This window comes from Coregonus clupeaformis, chromosome 16 (genome assembly GCF_020615455.1).
Source record: "Coregonus clupeaformis isolate EN_2021a chromosome 16, ASM2061545v1, whole genome shotgun sequence".
NCBI classification, from domain to species: domain Eukaryota; kingdom Metazoa; phylum Chordata; class Actinopteri; order Salmoniformes; family Salmonidae; genus Coregonus; species Coregonus clupeaformis.
Genome location: NC_059207.1, coordinates 50,935,188 through 50,957,267, shown reverse-complemented (window position 1 = coordinate 50,957,267; position 22,080 = coordinate 50,935,188). Strand labels below are relative to the sequence as shown.

The window sequence follows — 22,080 nt, the reverse complement described above, 5'->3', positions numbered from 1 at the left end:
CTCTCTCGCCCCATCTATCTCACTATGCTGCTGACCTCTCTCGCCCCATCTATCTCACTATGCTGCTGACCTCTCTCGCCCCATCTATCTCACTATGCTGCTGACCTCTCTCTCTTTCTCACTCTTCTGCACAGCCGTCTTTCCAATTTTCCTCCAGTTCTCTCCTCGTCCTCCTATATCAAGGCCTTGGGGGTTAACCACCACTCTGTTGATGTTTTGATTGCCCTGAAGCAGACACATTGGTTTTGACTTCCCTGTTGGACAGCTACTGTAGCAGTTCACTTCCTCCATGCATTCAGTCTTTCACATCCCTTTTTACTCATCCTTATTCAGTAGCTAAGCTACAGTTTTCTCTGTGTGGGCTAGACAGGGTTTTGTGTTGCAGTTTTGATTAATGGTTCTTGGTTTTACTGAGAAAATAAAAGACAAGGCGGTAGCTCTACTGAATTCATAATATTTGTATTGCCAAGTACAGTAGATTCATTTGCAACAACGTTTTGGTCCAATAACCTTTCTTAGACTGCATGCCCTTAGTTTTAGTAATAGTCTGCAAGAAGTCTGAGGCAGTGGATGTTTTGAAATGTGATGTCTAATTATTTTCCTGTAATTCAATGAGGAGATATGCTTGGTACACATACAGTTGAAGTCGGAAGTTTACATACACTTAGGTTGGAGTAATTAAAACTTGTTTTTCAACCACTCCACACATTTCTTGTTAACAAACTATAGTTTTGGCAAGTCGGTTAGGACATCTACTTTGTGCATGACACAAGTAATTTTTCCAACAATTGTTTACAGACAGATTATTTCACTTATAATTCAGAAGTTTACATACACTAAGTTGACTGTGCCTTTAAACAGCTTGGAAAATTCCAGAAAATGATGTCATGGCTTTAGAAGCTTCTGATAGGCTAATTGACATCATTTGAGTAAATTGGAGGTGTACCAGTGGATGTATTTCAAGGCCTACCTTCAAACTCAGTGCCTCTTTGCTTGACATCATGGGAAAATCAAAAGAAATCAGCCAAAACCTAAAAACATAATTGTAGACCTCCACAAGTCTGGTTCATCCTTGGGAGCAATTTCCAAACGCCTGAAGGTACCACGTTCATCTGCACAAACAATAGTACGCAAGTATAAACACCATGGGACCACGCAGCCGTCATACCGCTCAAGAAGGAGACACGTTCTGTCTGCTAGAGATGAACGCACTTTGGTGCGAAAAGTGCAAATTAATCCCAGAACAACAGCAAAGGACCTTGTGAAGATGCTGGAGAAAACAGGTACAAAAGTATCTATATCCACAGTAAAACGAGTCCGATATCGACATAACCTGAAAGGCCGCTCAGCAAGGAAGAAGCCACTGCTCCAAAGCTGCCATAAAAAAGCCAGACTACGGTTTGCAACTGCACATGGGGACAAAGATCGTACTTTTTGGAGAAATGTCCTCTGGTCTGATGAAACAAAAATAGAACTGTTTGGCCATAATGACCATCGTTATGTTTGGAGGAAAAGGGGGGTTGCTTGCAAGCCGAAGAACACCATCCCAACCATGAAGCACGGGGGTGGCAGCATCATGCTGTGGGGGTGCTTTGCTGCAGGAGGGACTGGTGCACTTCACAAAATAGATTGCATCATGAGGAAGGAAAATTCTGTGGATATATTGAAGCAACATCTCAAGACATCAGTCAGGAAGTTAAAGCTTGGTCGCAAATGAGTCTTCCAAATGGACAATGACCCCAAGCATACTTCCAAAGTTGTGGAAAAATGGCTTAAGGACAACAAAGTCAAGGTATCGGAGTGGCCATTACAAAACCCTGACCTCAATCCTATAGAAAATGTGTGAGCAGAACTGAAAAAGTGTGTGCGAGCAAGGAGGCCTACAAACCTGACTCAGTTACACCAGCTCTGTCAGGAGGAATGGGCCAAAATTCACCCAACTTATTGTGGGAAGGTTGTGGAAGGCTACCCGAAACGTTTGACCTAAGTTAAACAATTTAAAGGTAATGCTACCAAATACTAATTGAGTGTATGTAAACTTCTGACCCACTGGGAATTTGATGAAAGAAATAAAAGCTGAAATAAATAATTCTCTCTACTATTATTCTGACATTTCACATTCTTAAAATAAAGTGGTGATCCTAACTGACCTAAAACAGGGAATTTTTACTAGGATTAAATGTCAAGAATTGTGAAAAACTGAGTTTAAATGTATTTGGTTAAGTTGTATGTGAACTTCCGACTTCAACTGTACATACAGTCCCCATTGAATGTTGTGTTGTTCAGATTTTTGGGAAATCAAATAATGTTTTTCTATATATATATATATATATATACAGTGGGGAGAACAAGTATTTGATACACTGCCGATTTTGCAGGTTTTACTACTTACAAAGCATGTAGAGGTCTGTAATTTTTATCATAGGTACACTTCAACTGTGAGAGACGGAATCTAAAACAAAAATCCAGAAAATCACTTTGTATGATTTTTAAAGTAATTAATTTGCATTTTATTGCATGACATAAGTATTTGATACATCAGAAAAGCAGAACTTAATATTTGGTACAGAAACCTTTGTTTGCAATTACAGAGATCATACGTTTCCTGTAGGTCTTGAGCAGGTTTGCACACACTGCAGCAGGGATTTTGGCCCACTCCTCCATATAGACCTTCTCCAGATCCTTCAGGTTTCGGGGCTGTCGCTGGGCAATACAGACTTTCAGCTCCCTCCAAAGATTTTCTATTGGGTTCAGGTCTGGAGACTGGCTAGGCCACTCCAGGACCTTGAGATGCTTCTACGGAGCCACTCCTTAGTTGCCCTGGCTGTGTGTTTCGGTCGTTGTCATGCTGGAAGACCCAGCCACGACTCCATCTTCAATGCTCTTACTGAGGGAAGGAGGTTGTTGGCCAAGATCTCGCGATACATGGCCCCATCCATCCTCCCTCAATATGGTGCAGTCGTCCTGTCCCCTTTGCAGAAAAGCATCCCCAAAGAATGATGTTTCCACCTCCATGCTTCATGGTTGGGATGGTGTTCTTGGGGTTGTACTCATCCTTCTTCTTCCTCCAAACACGGCGAGTGGAGTTTAGACCAAAAAGCTCTATTTTTGTCTCATCAGACCACATTACCTTCTCCCATTCCTCCTCTGGATCATCCAGATGGTCATTGGCAAACTTCAGACGGGCCTGGACATGCGCTGGCTTGAGCAGGGGGACCTTTGCGTGGCGCTGCAGGATTTTAATCCTTGACGGCGTAGTGTGTTACTAATGGTTTTCTTTGAGACTGTGGTCCCAGCTCTCTTCAGGTCATTGACCAGGTCCTGCCGCGTAGTTCTGGGCTGATCCCTCACCTTCCTCATGATCATTGATGCCCCACGAGGTGAGATCTTGCATGGAGCCCCAGACCGAGGCTGATTGACCGTCATCTTGAACTTCTTCCATTTTCTAATAATTGCACCAACAGTTGTTGCCTTCTCACCAAGCTGCTTGCCTATTGTCCTGTAGCCCATCCCAGCCTTGTGCAGGTCTACAATTTTATCCCTGATGTCCTTACACAGCTCTCTGGTCTTGGCCATTGTGGAGAGGTTGGAGTTTGTTTGACTGAGTGTGTGGACAGGTGTCTTTTATACAGGTAACGAGTTCAAACAGGTGCAGTTAATACAGGTAATGAGTGGAGAATAGGAGGGCTGTGAAAGCCGGAATTCTTACTGGTTGGTAGGTGATCAAATACTTATGTCATGCAATAAAATGCAAATGTATTACTTAAAATCATACAATGTGATTTTCTGGATTTTTTTAGATTCTGTCTCTCACAGTTGAAGTGTACCTATGATAAAAATTACAGACCTCTACATGCTTTGTAAGTAGGAAAACCTGCAAAATCGGCAGTGTATCAAATACTTGTTCTCCCCACTGTATATACACTGCTCAAAAAAAATTAAGGGAACACTTAAACAACACAATGTAACTCCAAGTCAATCACACTTCTGTGAAATCAAACTGTCCACTTAGGAAGCAACACTGATTGACAATAAATGTAACATGCTGTTGTGCAAATGGAATAGACAACAGGTGGAAATTATAGGCAATTAGCAAGACACCCCCAATAAAGGACTGGTTTTGCAGGTGGTGACCACAGACCACTTCTCAGTTCCTATGCTTCCTGGCTGATGTTTTGGTCACTTTTGAATGCTGGCGGTGCTTTCACTCTAGTGGTAGCATGAGACGGAGTCTACAACCCACACAAGTGGCTCAGGTAGTGCAGCTCATCCAGGATGGCACATCAATGCGAGCTGTGGCAAGAAGGTTTGCTGTGTCTGTCAGCATAGTGTCCAGAGCATGGAGGCGATACCAGGAGATAGGCCAGTACATCAGGAGACGTGGAGGAGGCCGTAGGAGGGCAACAACCCAGCAGCAGGACTGCTACCTCCGCCTTTGTGCAAGGAGGAGCAGGAGGAGCACTGCAAAATGACCTCCAGCAGGCCACAAATGTGCATGTGTCTGCTCAAACGGTCAGAAACAGACTCCATGAGGGTGGTATGAGGGCCCGACGTCCACAGGTGGGGGTTGTGCTTACAGCCCAACACCATGCAGGACGTTTGGCATTTGCCAGAGAACACAAAGATTGGCAAATTCGCCACTGGCGCCCTGTGCTCTTCACAGATGAAAGCAGGTTCACACTGAGCACATGTGACAGACGTGACAGAGACTGGAGACGCCGTGGAGAACGTTCTGCTGCCTGCAACATCCTCCAGCATGACCGGTTTGGGGGTGGGCCAGTCATGGTGTGGGGTGACATTTCTTTGGGGGGGCCGCACAGCCCTCCATGTGCTCGCCAGAGGTAGCCTGACTGCCATTAGGTACCGAGATGAGATCCTCAGACCCCTTGTGAGACCATATGCTGGTGCGGTTGGCCCTGGGTTCCTCCTAATGCAAGACAATGCTAGACCTCATGCGGCTGGAGTGTGTCAGCAGTTCCTGCAAGAGGAAGGCATTGATGCTATGGACTGGCCCGACCGTTCCCCAGACCTGAATCCAATTGAGCACATCTGGGACATCATGTCTCGCTCCATCCACCAACGCCATGTTGCACCACAGACTGTCCAGGAGTTGGCGGATGCTTTAGTCCAGGTCTGGGAGGAGATCCCTCAGGAGACCATCCGCCACCTCATCAGGAGCATGTCCAGGCGTTGTAGGGAGGTCATACAGGCACGTGGAGGCCACACACACTACTGAGCCTCATTTTGACTTGTTTTAAGGACATTACATCAAAGTTGGATCAGCCTGTAGTGTGGTTTTCCACTTTAATTTTGAGGGTGACTCCAAATCCAGACCTCCATGGGTTGATAAATTTGATTTCCATTGATAATTTTTGTGTGATTTTGTTGTCAGCACATTCAACTATGTAAAGAAAAAAGTATTTAATAAGATTATTTCATTCATTCAGATCTAGGATGTGTTATTTTAGTGTTCCCTTTATTTTTTTGAGCAGTGTATATATTTTAATGGGAGTGAAATCCAGCCAAAGTCATTTAGATGAAGTTTGACTGAAGTTAAAATGGGAAGTTCGGGCCAAATAAAAGGTCAAAACGTCAGCTCTTTTTACCATGATCTTGATAAAATAAATAAAGGCTTCTTTTGGGTGGCCAGTGGACAGTGTCCCAGTGTGTGTAGGCTGCTAGTGCCAGCACACTCTCTCTCTGTGCCAGACCTCTGTCTGTAGACTTCCACAGGAAATGAGGTCAGAACTGAATGCACTCCACAGGTTATGATGTCATTGGGAGGGGATCAGAGAAATTGTAAAGGACAGAAGGTTACCAGAGGGTCAACAACTCTTAGAACAGAGCTCCAGTTGGCATATTTATGTGACAGTCCTTCTCATATCCCTTATTTGACAGCAATTTTCCGTCGTTTTTCTTCTTCCTTTATTTATTTGGAATAGACGTCTTGTGCTGACATCTTAAGGCTGCTTTATTCTTTGCATTGCAAGGATGGAGGATAGCTTCTTGCCCAGGCTTGCCCTGGCTGTTTGAACTGGAGCTACGTAGGTGTAGATGACGGAGAAGAGATTTAGAGGATTCACTAAGCCCAGCAGACTCATCAGACTCCTGCCATGCCTGCCCCCAGGGCCCCCTTTTTCTATGTGGTCCTCTGTAGCTCAGCTGGTAGAGCACGGCGCTTGTAACGCCAAGGTAGTGGGTTCGATCCCCGGGACCACCCATACACAAAAAAAAAATTATGCACGCATGACTGTAAGTCGCTTTGGATAAAAGCGTCTGCTAAATGGCATATTATTATTATTATTATGTGTGGGTCACTCCTGCAGGCTTCCAGACTTAACCGCAAGGCTGCGCCACATGCAGGAAGGAGGGGGAGGTCGACAAAACATGAACCAGTGATGGAGATTGGAAGATGGGGGTGGGAAAGAAGGGGATGGGGGGTCTTGAGCCATCCTTAACCACAAGGCTGCCCACATGGAGGATGGAGGGAGGTTAACAAAACATGGAGATGGAGAAGGGGGTGGGAGGAGGAGAAGGGGGTGGGAGGAGGAGAGTTTAAGGTGGGGTTATAGCCATGGATCCCCCAGGATGTGGGAGAGGATGTGTGGATTATCCCCAGCAACAAAAGCCATTAGTCCCTGGAAGGACTTCAGAGGCTGCAGCTATTTAATCTGCAGATTGGGAAGTATGTGGGCCTGAGTCCTTGGGGCCAGGCCAACCGCTGCTTTTCTAGCATGCCCCCGTATAAAGAACAACAGGGGTGGCTGAGGAGAGTAGGGGGAGGCAGGCAGGGAGGCATTAAGTTATTGTGCTGGGATACGGGGAAAGGAGGCAAGGGGGAGGTAAGGGAGGGGCGTGAAGTTTTTGTACCCAGATACGGGTAGGGAGGGAGGGAGGGCAGGAAACCAAAGATTAAGAAGTCAAGTAAGGGCAGGTCTGGACTGACGGCCTGTGCCATGTACACTGTGTGCCCACAAATCTGTGTGACTCTGTGTAGAGTATAATTGGGCTCCCGAGTGGCGCAGTGGTCTAAGGCACTGCATCTCAGTGCTTGAGGCGTCACTACAGACCCCCTGGTTCGATTCCAGGCTGTATCACAACCGGCCGTGATTGGGAGTCCCATAGGGCGGCGCACAATTGGCCCAGCGTCGTCCGGGTTTGGCCGGTGTATGCCGTCATTGTAAATAAGAATTTGTTCTTAACTGACTTGCCTAATTAAATAAAGGTTAAATAATAACAATTAATAATTGCAAAGAGACAGAACACAGTTTACACTTGCAAACAGTCAGTGACCTGCAAAACTTTACACCAGCCTCTGTCAAGGCAGATGGCAAATTAGTTGAATAGCCTATAAAGTTTGTTTTGTTATATATTTTATATTTTGTGGTTTCTGTCTGTTTATACACACCATCCATAAAAAAATACACCCCTTACCTGGGCCTAATCAGTAGAGAGCCATGGTTCCCCTCTGTCCGACTGTGTCTGTCTGCCTGCCTTTCTGTCTGTCTGTCTTGTCTGTCTGTTGCTGTCTGCAGAATCACCATGGTCAAGCTGTTAAAGGCTCTGGTATGTGGAGGCACTGTGTGTGTCCTCTCCTGGTGCTGAGACAAGAGGAGGAGAAGGAAGAGGAGGAGAAAGCAAGGAGAATGGAGGGGAAAGAGGGGGATGAGGAGGAAGAGGAGGAGGGGAGAGAAGAAAGAGGAGTAACAGGAGGAACAGTAAATGGGAAACATCAATGGGGACAGCAGGGAAGCTATTTAGCTCAGAAACACTTCCACACTTTGGTTAAAAACAACTCATTGTCTACAGTGGATGGAATGACATGAGAAAGCTGTAAAACTGAAACCTTGAAAACACTGAAGTGACTGTCAGTGGCTGCTGCGGATAGAAGTCCTTCAGCACAAATCATTTAAATGTAGGGGTGGAACGTTCACCAAACCCACAGTTCGGTGCATATTGCGGTTTCGGGGTCACAGTTCGATTCGGTTTCGGTACAGCAGGAAAATGAAATGCCAACCATTACTGTAGTACATTTTTGTTTATTTAAGAAAATACAAAGTGTTGGTATTCCATATATGATCATGAGTCATATAATGCCTGATAAGAGCACCATCAGGAATAACAACACTTTGTAATTTCTTAAATGAAAACACACAATTACTCATCAACAACAACACTACAATAAAGTACAATATGCGTGTGAAATCAATATGTAAACATGGCTCAGACATCATATAGGCCTATCCCAGTGGGCATACGACGTGATAAAGATGTATTTTACTGGTTGAAACCAGATCACAACCAGATTAAAATGTAGTTTTCATATTTTGGTTGATATCTCTTTTTGGTTGAAATCTGTTTCAACTACTGACCAGTTATCTAAATGCTACTCAATTAATAGACACCAATCTATATAAACATGTGCGCCATGCACCCATTGCATACAGTGCATTCGGAAAGTATTCAGACCCCTTGACTTTTTCCACATTTTGTTACGTTACAGCCTTATTCTAAAATTGATTAAATTACTTTTTTTTCCTCATCAACACACAATACCCCATAATGACAAAGCAAAAACATAAAAAACATAAATACCTTATTTACATAAGTATTTAGACCCTTTGCTATGAGACTCATAATTGAGTTCAGGTGCATCCTATTTCCATTGATCATCCTTGAGATGTTTCTACAACTTGATTGGAGTCCACTTGTGGTAAATTCAATTGATCAGAGCAAAAACCAAGCCATGAGGTCGAAGGAGTTCCGAGACAGGATTGTGTGAAGGCACAGATCTGGGGTAGGGTAGCAAAACATTTCTGCAGCATTGAAGGTCCCCAAGAACACAGTGGCCTACATCATTCTTAAAAGGAAGAAGTTTGGAACCACCAAGACTCTTCCTAGAGCTGGCCACCTGGCCAAACTGAGCAATCGGGGGAGAAGGGCCTTGGTCAGGGAGGTGACCAAGAACCCAATGGTCACTCTGACATAGCTCCAGAGTTCCTTTGTGGAGATGGGAGAACCTTCCAGAAGGACAACCATCTCTGCAGCTCTCCACCAATCAGGCCTTTATGGTAGAGTGGCCAGATGGAAGCCACTCCTTAGTAAAAAGCACATGACAGCCCTCTTGGACTTTGCCAAAACAACATTCTCTGGTCTGATGAAACCAAGATTGAGCTCTTTGGCCTGAATGCCAAGCGTCACGTCTGGAGGAAACCTGGCACCATCCCTACGGTGAAGCATGGTGGTGGCAGCATCATGCTGTGGGGATGTTTTTCAGGGGCAGGGACTGGGAGACTAGTCAGGCTCGAGGGAAAGATGAACAGAGCAAAGTAGAGAGAGATCCTTGATGAAAACCTGCTCCAGAGCGCTCAGGACCTTAGACTGGGGTGAAGGTTCACTTTCCAACAGGAAAACGACCCTAAGCACACAGCCAAGACAACGCAGGAGTGGCTTCGGGACAAGTCTCTGAATGTTCTTGAGTTGCCCATCCAGAGCCCGGACTAGAACCCGATCTAACATCTCTGGAGAGACCTGAAAATAGCTGTGCAGCGAAGCTCCCCATCCAACCTGACAGAGCTTGAGAGGATCTGCAGAGAAGAATGGGAGAAACTCCACAAATACAGGTGTACCAAGCCTGTAGCGTCATACACAAGAAGACTCGAGGCTGTAATCGCTGCCAAAAGTGCTTCAACGAAGTACTGAGTATGTAAATGTCATATTATTTATTTATTTGTTTATTTGCAAAAAAATACAAAAAACCTGTTTGTGTGTAGATTGATAAGGGAAAAAAACTATGAAGGGGTCTGAATATTTGGATGAATGGGTCTGAATAATGAGGAAAAAAGTGAAGGGGTCTGAATACTTTCCGAATGCACTGTATAAGACACACTAGAACCATTACAGTTATTAAAATTTGAGTAATGTTCAGCAAGGTTTGCATGATTCAGCTTAGCACACTTGGCAAACAACAGCTGGCAGAGTGCACCAAAGCAGGTTAGGGTCTCGGGCCATACTGTACCCAGTCAACACGCTGGGCTCGGGCCTATTCCATTTGAGACGCGGAGGTCTCGGCATGGACTCAGACTTGGGGGGCTTCATGCGGGCCAAGCTTTACCCGAGTCAGGCAGAATCATATTACTCTGGGTTCCAGCTAATGGTACACGGGCTGAGTCCACTTCAGCTTATCCGGCCCGATTAACTTTTTCAGGAGTAGGGCCATTTTGAGGAATTTTATTTGGCAGGTAATGAAATACCAATTTAAAAAAACAAAGAATTCTGATATTTCACCTCCAAGTCATCGAATTTGCTAGGTCATAAAAATTTACAATTTGTAACAGTCTCTGCGGTCATATACTGTAGCTATCATAGATGGTCCCTAATTGAGAGATTCTCCAATGCTATAAATGCTTTTGCTTTTACTACAGGCTATGGCAGTGTTTTTTGTAGTTGCAGTCCACCCAATTGAAAAGTGCACAGTCACTTCCATAACATTTGTTCTAGGCTACCAGCATGTAAGATGAACATGCACAATAATACAGCATACTGCCGTTTAAATGCAGTAAAACTGCAGTACAATTAAATAATGGTTGTTTAATTAATGATATCTGGTAGCTTGCTGTGTGTGTTGGCTTCTAATGATAATCTTTTGTTGATGTTAATTGCACTGTTTGTGTTGCACATTTTCTTTTGTTCCACGGAATACAATTTTGATGTTCTATTATGACTAACTACATTTGTTTACACAATTCAACAAATAACACGTAGGCCTATGTCTTTTATTTCAATATCCTACTACAATCCACCAGGATTTACAAAACCCTATTTTTATCCCATTTATTTCCATCAATAATTAGTAAAATATTTTTGCACCTGAATTTGACCCTGAGAATGTGACAGTTATATTTTCCCTTAAAGCTTTTAAGTAATTAACCTAATGTGTGCAGTAATTTTATTTTAATTTCACTAGCTAAATAAGGAGGTAGGCCTTTATGGTAGGGTGGCCAGATGGAAGCCACTCCTTAGTAAAAAGCACATGACAGCCCTCTTGGAGTTTGCCAAAACAACATTCTCTGGTCTGATGAAACCAAGATTGAGCTCTTTGGCCTGAATGCCAAGCGTCACGTCTGGAGGAAACCTGGCACCATCCCTACGGTGAAGCATGGTGGTGGCAGCATCATGCTGTGGGGATGTTTTTCAGGGGCAGGGACTGGGAGACTAGTCAGGATCGAGGGAAAGATGAACAGAGCAAAGTAGAGAGAGATCCTTGATGAAAACCTGCTCCAGAGCGCTCAGGACCTTAGACTGGGGTGAAGGTTCACTTTCCAACAGGAAAACGACCCTAAGCACACAGCCAAGACAACGCAGGAGTGGCTTCGGGACAAGTCTCTGAATGTTCTTGAGTTGCCCATCCAGAGCCCGGACTTGAATCCGATCTAACATCTCTGGAGAGACCTGAAAATAGCTGTGCAGCGAAGCTCCCCATCCAACCTGACAGAGCTTGAGAGGATCTGCAGAGAAGAATGGGAGAAACTCCACAAATACAGGTGTACCAAGCCTGTAGCGTCATACACAAGAAGACTCAAGGCTGTAATCGCTGCCAAAAGTGCTTCAACGAAGTACTGAGTATGTAAATGTCATATTATTATATACAAAAAAATCTAAAAACCTGTGTTGTGGGGTATTGTGTAATTTTATTTTAATTTCACTAGCTAAATAAGGAGGTAGGCATATCAGTTCCAGCTAAAACTTAGATTGACAAATGTGCCTCAAGCAACAATAGATCTCTGCGCGCAGGCAGCCTGCTTGCTCGAGCGCATTGCTCAAGTGTCATTGGGACAAAGCGCCCTGTAGGCTACACAACAACACTGCTGGGAAAAAATGACAGTTTCTGAATTTGTACACAAAATACTTCTAAAAGATTTGACTGCTATGTGGTCGTCCCTGTTCTCCTGCAGTCTTGTTTTATTTTCCGAAGTAAAGTGGCGGTTTGTTGGGGAGAAGAATGTCAAGGAAAGTTTTGCTAGCTAGCTGGCAAATTTTAGCTAGCTAGCTAACGTTAATCCTCCATGGACATGGTAAGTTAGAATTTTTACCTGTTGTAGCTAGCTAGCTAGCTAACGTTTTGACATTTTTATATATTTTTAGTTTATGACAGTACATGTGTGTGTGTTCTCTCTCTCTCTCTCTGTGTATGTGTGTGTGTGCACGTGTGTGTGAGAGAGAGAGATGATGATCTCAGTAACTTTAGAAAACATTGTCATGTCAATGTTTTCATGCTAGCTGTGTGTATGTGTGTGTGTTCTGTGTGAGAGAGAGGGGGGAGAGAGATGATCACAAAAACGTATAGAAAAGATTGTCATCATGTCAACATTGTGACATGCTAGCTGTGTGTTTGTGAGTGTGTGTGTGTGTGTGTGTGTGTGTGAGAGAGAACGAGCGAGAGAGAGAGAGAGAAAGATGGTTGATGAATACACGTTGATTGTGTGTGAGAAAGCGAGAGACTAAGCTAGCCTTATTCTTGAAACATGTACCCCCCCAATATGGATGTGAAGTTTTTCTTGATTCATCAGGGATACTATTTTTGTATTTGACAATACAATACATTGTGCCTATCCTTGCTCCCCCTCAACACTCATTCTAACATTAAACCTATCAACTGCCTTTTTCAATTCTTGATTCTTTTTTTTGCAGGAATCTTCTAGAAGAATGGAAGGATGGAGGAGGGAACAAAGGGAAGGAGTACAGAAGGCTGACTAAGAAATGTAAATAGCCTATGTTTTTCTCTCTATCGCTCTCCCTATGTCTGCCTGACTGCCAAATTTCTGAGGGGTATCATAGTCAATGTACTTGCTAGGCTAAGTCTAACTTAGTGAAGACCTTAGGTAATGGTTAATTATGATTCGTCTCTGTCTTTACAGTTCCTGAAACATGTCAATGACCTGATGCATTGCCTCTACAGCAGTGCTTGGCCCCCCACTCAGTTACCAGTCACCTATTCTGCCACATCCCAGGGAAAGGAGAGAGCAGAACCACCACTCCTTAAATCCATAGTCAAGTTTTGTGTGCAAAATGTAGTTTTTATCTGTTTGATACTCTGATCTTCAATGTTTATTGATCCCTACTAGCCAGCTTTGTAAGAGCTAGGTTTGTACTAGCTGTGCAAATGATCATTAAAGTTTTTTCTCTGTATCAGGTCTCACTGAGACAGGATTCCCCAAGAGACATGCTATTCAGCTGCCCATGACTGTCTGATCTTACACTCTTAGAAAAAAAGGTGCTATCTAGAACCTAAAAGTGTTAATCGGCTGTCCCCATAGGAGAACCCTTTAAAGAACCTATTTTGGTTCCATGTAGAAACCTTTTGGTTCCAGGTAGATCTCTTTTGGGTTCCATGTAGAACCCTTTCCAAAGAGGGTTCAACATGGAACCCAAAAGGGTTCTACCGGAACCAAAAATAGTTATTTAAAGGGTTCTCCTATGGGGACAGCCGATTAACCCGTTTGGAACCCTTTTTTCTAAGAGTGTAGTGTAAGTAGATCCAATTGAAATGGCACTGCTTCTAATAATATACGTTTGTAAAGCAAGTTAAAATCCTATTTTAACTTTGTTTTTCAGGTGCAAAACCCTTGTGTCCTGATTCAACAGACACATCCCTTGATGAGTCATGTAAAGTTTCTCCCATTTCCCTCTAGCCCATTCTCCCTATTGCTGACTCAAACTTACATACGTGCGCAGTTGCAGAGCAGAGGAAGAGATTAGCCAATTACACCCATTTCTAACAATGTTTGTTGCAGGAATGATATGACAGACACATAACTTACAGTAACTGTCATGAAAAATCAGAAAACTCAGGAGGTTGTTGTGATGCTGGCCCTCTGGAAAGTCCTAAAATATGCCCCTGACTGCCATGGTGGAGGAGGACGCAAAGTATGTATATGAGCAAGTTGCTCTTTTTTGAAGACATCTCTAAGCTATAACTGCCACAAACTTCTTCTACTAGTACCATGGAAATACTTTGAGCCAGCTGAGTCCACAAAGTTTCTTCAGGAATGTCCTTTTCTAGTTTTCTTTTAAAATCTCAAATTGATAGTTGTAATGCGCTGATTCTCTTCACTACAGATCTGACCCATCACACCACTCTTATTAATCATGAATAAAATAAAACAATCTGCCTTTATATACTCTGTGTCCCAGTCTTTCTATGCATGTAATGTCTGTGGGTGAATTATGAAACAATTACTGTATGCAGATGTGCAACACATTGTGATGTAGATTTGCTTGATCTATTTTAAATGTCAGATTTAAACTCTTATTGGTGACTATGGAAACAAATAGAAATGTAATGAACAATGTTTTCAATATCCAACGTTTTCCTCTGCAATACTTTTTACAGTAGGTAATAAGCAAAGAAAAATACGTCATATTCTGGTCAGTAAAATACATTTAAAAAAAAGCTTCCTTCTTCAACCAGTTTGTGACCAGAATAAGGTTTTTTCCACTGGGTGCTATAATGTTAAAGAGAAAAATATGGGCACTTGTGTGACTCATAAAGTGGGCATGTCTGTAGCACGGTACTTCTCATTTCCCACTCTGGGGTAAGGTGATGGGCTGTCACTGTTAAGTAGCTCTCTGTACACCTGGAGGTCCATCCATCTGTAGTAAGTGCAGCACAGGGTGCATTGGCCAATTCATTGACAACTTCGGCTTTAGCTTGCATATATAGAGAGGGCGAAGTTCGTAAGGTGGCTCGAGCACTTTCACAAGGTGTTGAAACCCCCTATTCTTCTCAACCACCGAGAATAGGCGCATATCCGCGACTATAAACATACCTATCGCTCTTGTAATTTCCTTGGCCCGGTCACAATCAGTTGCAAAACCTGCCATAATTATAAATAAATAAATGCACACATAATTAATCAAATGAGCAAGGAAATGCAAAAATACTGACTAAAATTAATTACATGTATCTATATATCTGTACTGAACAAAAATATAAATGCAACATGCAACAATTTCAACGATTTTACTGAGTTACAATTTAAATAAATAAATTAGGCCCTAATCTAAGGATTTCACATGACTGGGCAGGGGCGCAGCCATGGGTGGGCCTGGGAGGGCATAGACACACCCACTTGGGAGCCAGGCCCACCACTGGGGGGCCCAGCCAATCAGAATGAGTTTTTCCCCGAAAGGGCTTTATTGCAGACAGAAATACTCCTCAGATTCATCAGCTGTCCGGGTGGCTGGTCTCAGACGATCCCGCAGGTAAAGAAGGGCTGGTGTGGTTACACGTGGTCTGCGGTTGTCAAGCCGGTTGGACGTACTGCCAAATTCTCTAAAACAACATTGGAGGCGGCTTATGGTAGAGAAATTAACATTAAATTATCTGGCAACTGTTCTGGTGGATATTCCTGCAGTCAGCATGCCAATTGCACGCTCCCTCAAAACTTGAGACGTCTGTGGCATTGTGTTGTGTGACAAAACTGCACATTTTAGAGTGGCCTTTTATTGTCATGCTTTTTAATCAGCTTCTTGATATTCACAAAGAATCTCAGAGTAAGTACTGATTTTAGGATCAGTTTTGCCTTCACACCGAGTATAATTCCATTGACAAGGGGGAGGTTATTCTAGATCACTATCCCTACTCTGAGACACTTTGTGAATATGGGCCCTGGAAGAAAGCTGTTGCCCAATACTTTGCATAGCAGTTGCTTCACCACAGGACCCTAGAGCAGGGGTAGGCAACCCTGTTCCTGGGGTGCCGCAATTACTGCAGGATTTTGTTCCAACTAGGCCCTAAACCAGGGGTGCGTTCAGTCGCTTGAATGTTTCTACATTGCAGAACAGTTTTTACTGAATGGCACATTTTCCCAAAACGTTCTTGAACATACTTTGAGATACGTTTGCTCCGTTCAGTGGGTGTGCCGGGGTGTGGCTTGAAGCAACGAGTGATGTTTTAAAGGGCAGCGGTGCATTTTGAACCCACAACCCAACCCTTCCTCGTTTTTCTGGGAGCCTTTTACAGGGAGGAGAGAGCATGAGTTTTGGAGTGAGTACAGTCAATCCAATCCAACCAATGGCCCTTGATAATATGCTATGTTGTCACACAGGCAGACTGCCATAGTGAAGGAGGTTTACATGCATCAAATATACTATTATGAGTGTAGCTTACTTCTCTCTGCTCTGGAGAGATAGCAGGCAGTTGGTCAGAAGGCTCTGGAGGACCATTCTGTTTCTGTAGCACCTGGAGAGAGACTGATCGAGGTAGTGAGTGTGCTAGAAAGAGAGCCCTGACCCCTGACCTCCCACTGGCCCAGGCTAGTATAATGCAATGTAAAGGAAAACAATAATATTATGATATACTGACACAGAGTGCTCCATGTTCCTGCTGGTAGCAAGCCTCAACCTGGATGCAGCGAAATCTCCTGCCTTGTAGTATGGTTGCATACAGTTGAAGTCGGAAGTTTACATACACTTAGGTTGGAGTCATTAAAACTCGTTTTTCAACCACTCCACACATTTCTTGTTAACAAACTATCGTTTTGGCAAGTTGGTTAGGACATCTACTATGTGCACTGTGCAAGAGAATCAGTGCAATTTTTTTGAATAAATAAGAATAAAATAAGGGGGTCAATGCAAATAGCCCGGGTAGCCATTTGATTAACAGTTCAGCAGTCTTATGGGTTGGGGGTAGAAGCTATTAAGGAGCCTTTTGGTCCCAGATTTGGCACTTCGTTACCGCTTGTCATGCAGAGTCTTTGAAAAAATGTTGGTCCTTCCTCTGACACACCGCCTGGTATAGATGTCCTTGATGGCAGGAAGCGCGGCCCCAGTGATGTACTGTGCCGTACACACTACCCTCTGTAGCGCCTTGTGGTCGGATGCTGAGCAGTTGCCATACCAAACAGTGATGCAACCAGTCAGGATGCTCTCGATGGTGCAGCTGTAGAACTTTTTGAGGATCTGAGGACCCATGCCAAATCTTTCCAGCCTCCTGAGGGGGAATAGGCGTTGTCGTCGTGGCCTCTTCACAACTGTCTTGGTGTGTTTGGACCATGATTTGGCAGACAGTGTATATGGCGTTGTGTGGGCAAGCGGTTTGCTGATGTCAACGTTGTGAACAGAGTGCCCCATGGTGGCGGTGGGGTTATGGTATGGGCAGGCATAAACTATGGACAACAGACACAATTGGATTTATCGATGGCAATTTGAATGCACAGAGATACCGTGAAGAGATCCTGAGGCCCATTGTCGTGCCATTAATCCGCCGTCATCACTTCATGTTTCAGCATGATAATGCACGGCCCCATGTTGCAAGGATCTGTACACAATTCCTGGAAACTGAAAACTTCCCAGTTCTTCCATGGCCTGCATACTCACCACACGTCACCCATTGAGCATGTTTGGGATGCTCTGGATCGACTTGTATGACAGCGTGTTCCAGTTCCATCCAATATCCAACAACTTCCCACAATCGACAGCCTGATCAACTCTATGTGAAGGAGATATTTTGCGCTGCATGAGTCAAATGGTGGTCACACCAGATACTGACTGGTTTTCTGATCCACGCCCCTATTTTTTTTTTAAAGGTATCTGTGACCAACAGATGCATAACTGTATTCCCAGTCATGTGAAATCTATAGTTTAGGACCTAATGAATTTATTTCCTTATATGAACTGTAACTCAGAAAAATATTTTTAATTGTTGCATGTTAGGTTTATATTGTTGTTCAGTGTAGGCTCAAAATTATATGGCTGTAGTCCGGTGCCTTATTGTCAAAAGCAACCCACTCGTAACACCGTCACCTGGTGCAGCCAGGCAGTCAATGGCTCAGTGTTCCAAAACTTCACCTGTTTCTACGCCAAGCAAGGACAATGTGCCATTTGTTATTTTTGTGTGTTGTTATGGTGCACAGCAGCACAGCAGCATATCATCTATTTTATCCCCACCCCCACGCCCCTTTAAAACGGTGACATCATATTGATACAAAGCTGCACATTATTGTTTGTGGGGTGCTAATGTGAAACATGGCCTTTGTTCAACACCGTTCTGTCATACTGAACGCAGCCCAGGCAAATGCAATCGAGCAATGCACCGTGGCTTTGATCAACCAATGGTGTGCTTGACACGCCCTCATCATATTGGAGGGAGAAATACCGTAATCAATATATGAATAAATAATATAAATGAATACAATGAAAGAAAGGGGGATTCATTATTTAAATAATTATTTATTTTTGTGTGCATTCATCCATTTATTTATGTATCTATTTATTAATCTATGTATATGTGCATTTATTAATTTATTAATGTATTTATCTATTTATGTGTGCATTTATTTAATTATTCATTTATTTCTAATTATGGCAGATTTGGTCCTCCCAAAGAGGGGAGAAAAAGTTGTGGCATTTCCTTCTTACTCCAGTGGTAGGAATACTGGGGCGATGTCGGCGTAAATGTGTCAACATGTTTGAGGTGTTGGCAGCTGTATAGGCTATTCTGGTTGAGCAGTGGCAACATACTCTCTCTGTCCATCGCCGTTCTAATCTACTGGGAAACCAAAATGTTATCAAACTGGAGATCTAAACGATGCTGGAGAATCCTCCTGGAATCCATCCGCCATCGTACAGAACTAGTTCCCGGCTGCGCCTCACCAAAAGGACAGTTTTGTACGTTTCATTTTAACGTGCGTATTGTATCTAGATACAATACTTTGCAAAAGTATCTTATATTTTATTTTGATACATTGGTCTGTCGGGTATTTTGTATTTGTATTAAGATACATCTAAAAGTATATTTTGCCCATCTCTGCATGCATGTACACACACAGTATATAGAGAGCCAGTCACCCCCCACAGAGAGAGGCCTGAGATCAGGGTCACTTTAATACCTCCTTCTCGTTATGTTCTTCTATCCTCGTGGGGACCTAAAATATAGTTCCATTCAAAATCATATTTTCTCTAACCCCTAACCCCTAACCCTTACTATAACCCTAACCTTAATCCGTAACCCAATCCCTAAACCTAACTCCTAACCCTCATCCTAACCACTTACCCTAAACCTAACCACTTACCCTAATTGTAACCCTAACCCTAAACCTAACCCCTAAGCTTAAAATAGCCTTTGTCCTCATGGGGATGAGGGAGAATTTTCCTTGTTTTATATTGTGGGGACTTTGGGGGATTTTATGTCCCCCCACACCCACACACACACAAACTCTGCTGCTGCTGCTTCCTGTAGAAAATGTATTATGTCTGTATGACATAGTGTAGATGAGTGTGGAGGAGTTAACTGCTCTGTATCACTTCTCTTCAGTTTATTTATTGATATCTAACAGATGTATCCTAACACACACATGACTCGGCTCTGTCCCTGTTTGACTTTGGAATGACCTAATGCAGGTCTGTGTGTATGTATGCTACTATGCGAGTGCATACACTTTTTGTCTGTGTGTGTATGTATGCCTGTGTGTGTCTCTGTGTGTGTGTGTGTACGCCCATAATCTCCCCATCACGTCGGGCCACGTCACCCTGTTCCAATGGGGAGTTTCAGGAAGGGCACGGCATTTCCCCCGCTCTTTGAAGCGGCTGGCTGTGTGTCCCTCAGCAGCCCTTTCAGACGCAGCAGGACATAGCAGGAATACTCGGCTCGCCACGTGGGCAAATAAGGATATTTCTACCACCAGGAAAATCTGGTGGTTTCCACAGTATTTAGAGGGAAATGACCCAGGAGTTGAAATAGGGTATTATTCTGGACTGGTTCTACCTCACATATTGGAGATGGTATTGATAGTGCATCTGGATGACGCACAGTTTTAAAACAATAGTCTGGTAACGTGCTTAGTAGTGTGCTTGGATGACATCAGAAATATCATAGAGAGATATTGTGTTATTTATTTGACATGATATAATAGATTTCAGAGATGTATTATCCCATTGCGTGGCATAATTACTCATCTATTCATATGAATCTTCTAATAAATCTACTATATAGTGAGTGCTGTCCTATTAATTTTTTATTGAGTACATGTGGAACCAGTGTTCTATTCTGTAGAGAAGCAAAATAACTTTGGAATGAGCACATTGTTTGCTCTTTGTTTTGACTGATATATCAGGATGCGTTCTCACCGGAACAGCCCACCTTTTATCAAACCAACCAGTCTAAATATCATTTGTCATAATTTTCCCCTTAGATTGTGGCTGATCCTCACATACAGGATACATTTGAATGGAGTAGGATTCATTAAAGTGCCCTTATATCGTTTGTTCCTTACCAGTGCTAGATGGTGGGCACTGATACGCTCATTCGCAGCATGTCGTCTCTCTCTCTCTCTCTCTCTCTCTCTCTCTCTCTCTCTCTCTCTCTCTCTCTCTCTCTCTCTCTCTCTCTCTCAGCACGTCAGCTCACATAGAGCCCCTGCCAACTCCCTCAATCATAACTATTATTCCAAGCAGAACAACACTAAAATAGCACACAACAAACGGCTTATTGCACAAGCAATTACTTTGTTCTCAAGATGTATTATTTTCTATTCAGAGAGAGTTTGACCTGATATTGCCTCTCCTGCCTCTCCTGCCTCGGTGTGAATGGGACCTAATGGATAGGAAACGAGGAGTTTAACCTATCTGGGAGGGAATCAATGATATAAGGAGAACTACAGTAGAGACGACACCTGGTTGAACAAATATGTAAAGAATTAGCAGGTTGTTAAAATGCCAGTTCCACTCCCCGTATGGCTGAACTAGCTGGTGATATACCTGTCAGACGCACTAGGCCTGAGTTATGTCCACCTCCCGACCTCTGTGAGTGGTCGTAGAGGAAGATTTTCAGCTTGACATCAGACCACTACATAGTTTATGGGCTTCAGGAAGTAAGGTTGGCCATTGGTACCCGTAGGGAGGAAGTGAAGAAGAGTGTATGCGCTATACCCTCCAGGGTATAGCTTCTGTCCTGAAGCAGTTTAGTTCACAAGCTGAGCTGTCAGTCACAGACTGGGGTTAGGCTCCGCTCAACCCACTTAACCCTCTCTGAGAGTACAAAAAGCATCTCAGAATAGTGCTGATCTAGGAGCAGTTTTGCCTTTGAGATCCTAATTATATGGACAGGAGGGACCTGACCCTTGATCAGCACTCCTACTCTGAGGCTTTATAGATTCGGGCCCAGGCCTCTATTCAAGCAAACTGATATCCAGAAGTTTAGAATAAAAAAACAAAACTTAACTAATTTCAGTTTCAGAATCCATGTTTGTTCAGTTAATAAAACAATGTGTACGCTGTGTTGTTAGTGGTGGATGGGGAGTTTGTTGGAGGAGTTGTGTTAGCTAAGTCTTCCAGCTGATAACAGACTCTCTTTCTGTCCAAAAACACAACTCCCTCGGTGGAAACACTGATGATATGACAATTTCATGATGTCCTCACTTCAGTTGGTGGGACCTAGGACTCCCCATAGCACCCCCATAGCACCCCCATGGCACCTTAACCTCTCAGTGTGACCAATGTTATGTGTTAATGATGTTTAACTCCACATTGAACATCATGTGACCAGAGCTGACAGGACTGGTTGATGTAGTGAGACTTGAGATTGACCATGAGAGGGGGTGCGAGGCAGGGATAGCATAGAGGGGTTGGTTGTTTAGCAACAAAACCTACGCATGCTCAACTATGGGGAAAAATAGACAGGGTTGGCTTAGATTGTTGACAACATGTAAGCTATATTTCATCTCCAGTGTTTAATTGAAAACATAAATACATTTGCACAATGAGCACTTGTTGTCTCTCAAATACATTGTTGCAGTTGTTGGTTAGCTAGCTAGCACATTTTAGCCATATTAGCATTGACATGAAATCTGTCAATACACCTCAAAACAAGACATGGTATCAAGAACAAGATGAAACAAGCTAAAACGAGCCACTTCTTGCTAGCAATATGGCCATACAGAATCACAACAACACGCTGACTTCTGCTCCACGGAAGCACGCACATTGTTTTCGTGACGTTGTCAGCTAACCCATCTATAGGGAAAGAGAGAGAGGAGAGGGCGGGGGAGAGACAGGGGGAAGACGAGGAAAGCTCATGGGTTG

General features: G+C 43.5%; 1 protein-coding gene across 1 annotated transcript in view; it reads left to right on the top strand.

The window, feature by feature from the left end:
* LOC121585075 (aminopeptidase O (putative)) overlaps positions 1 to 22,080 on the top strand; it is a 119,405-nt gene that overhangs the window by 6,272 nt on the left and 91,053 nt on the right. The gene's annotated exons all lie outside the window — the stretch shown is intronic.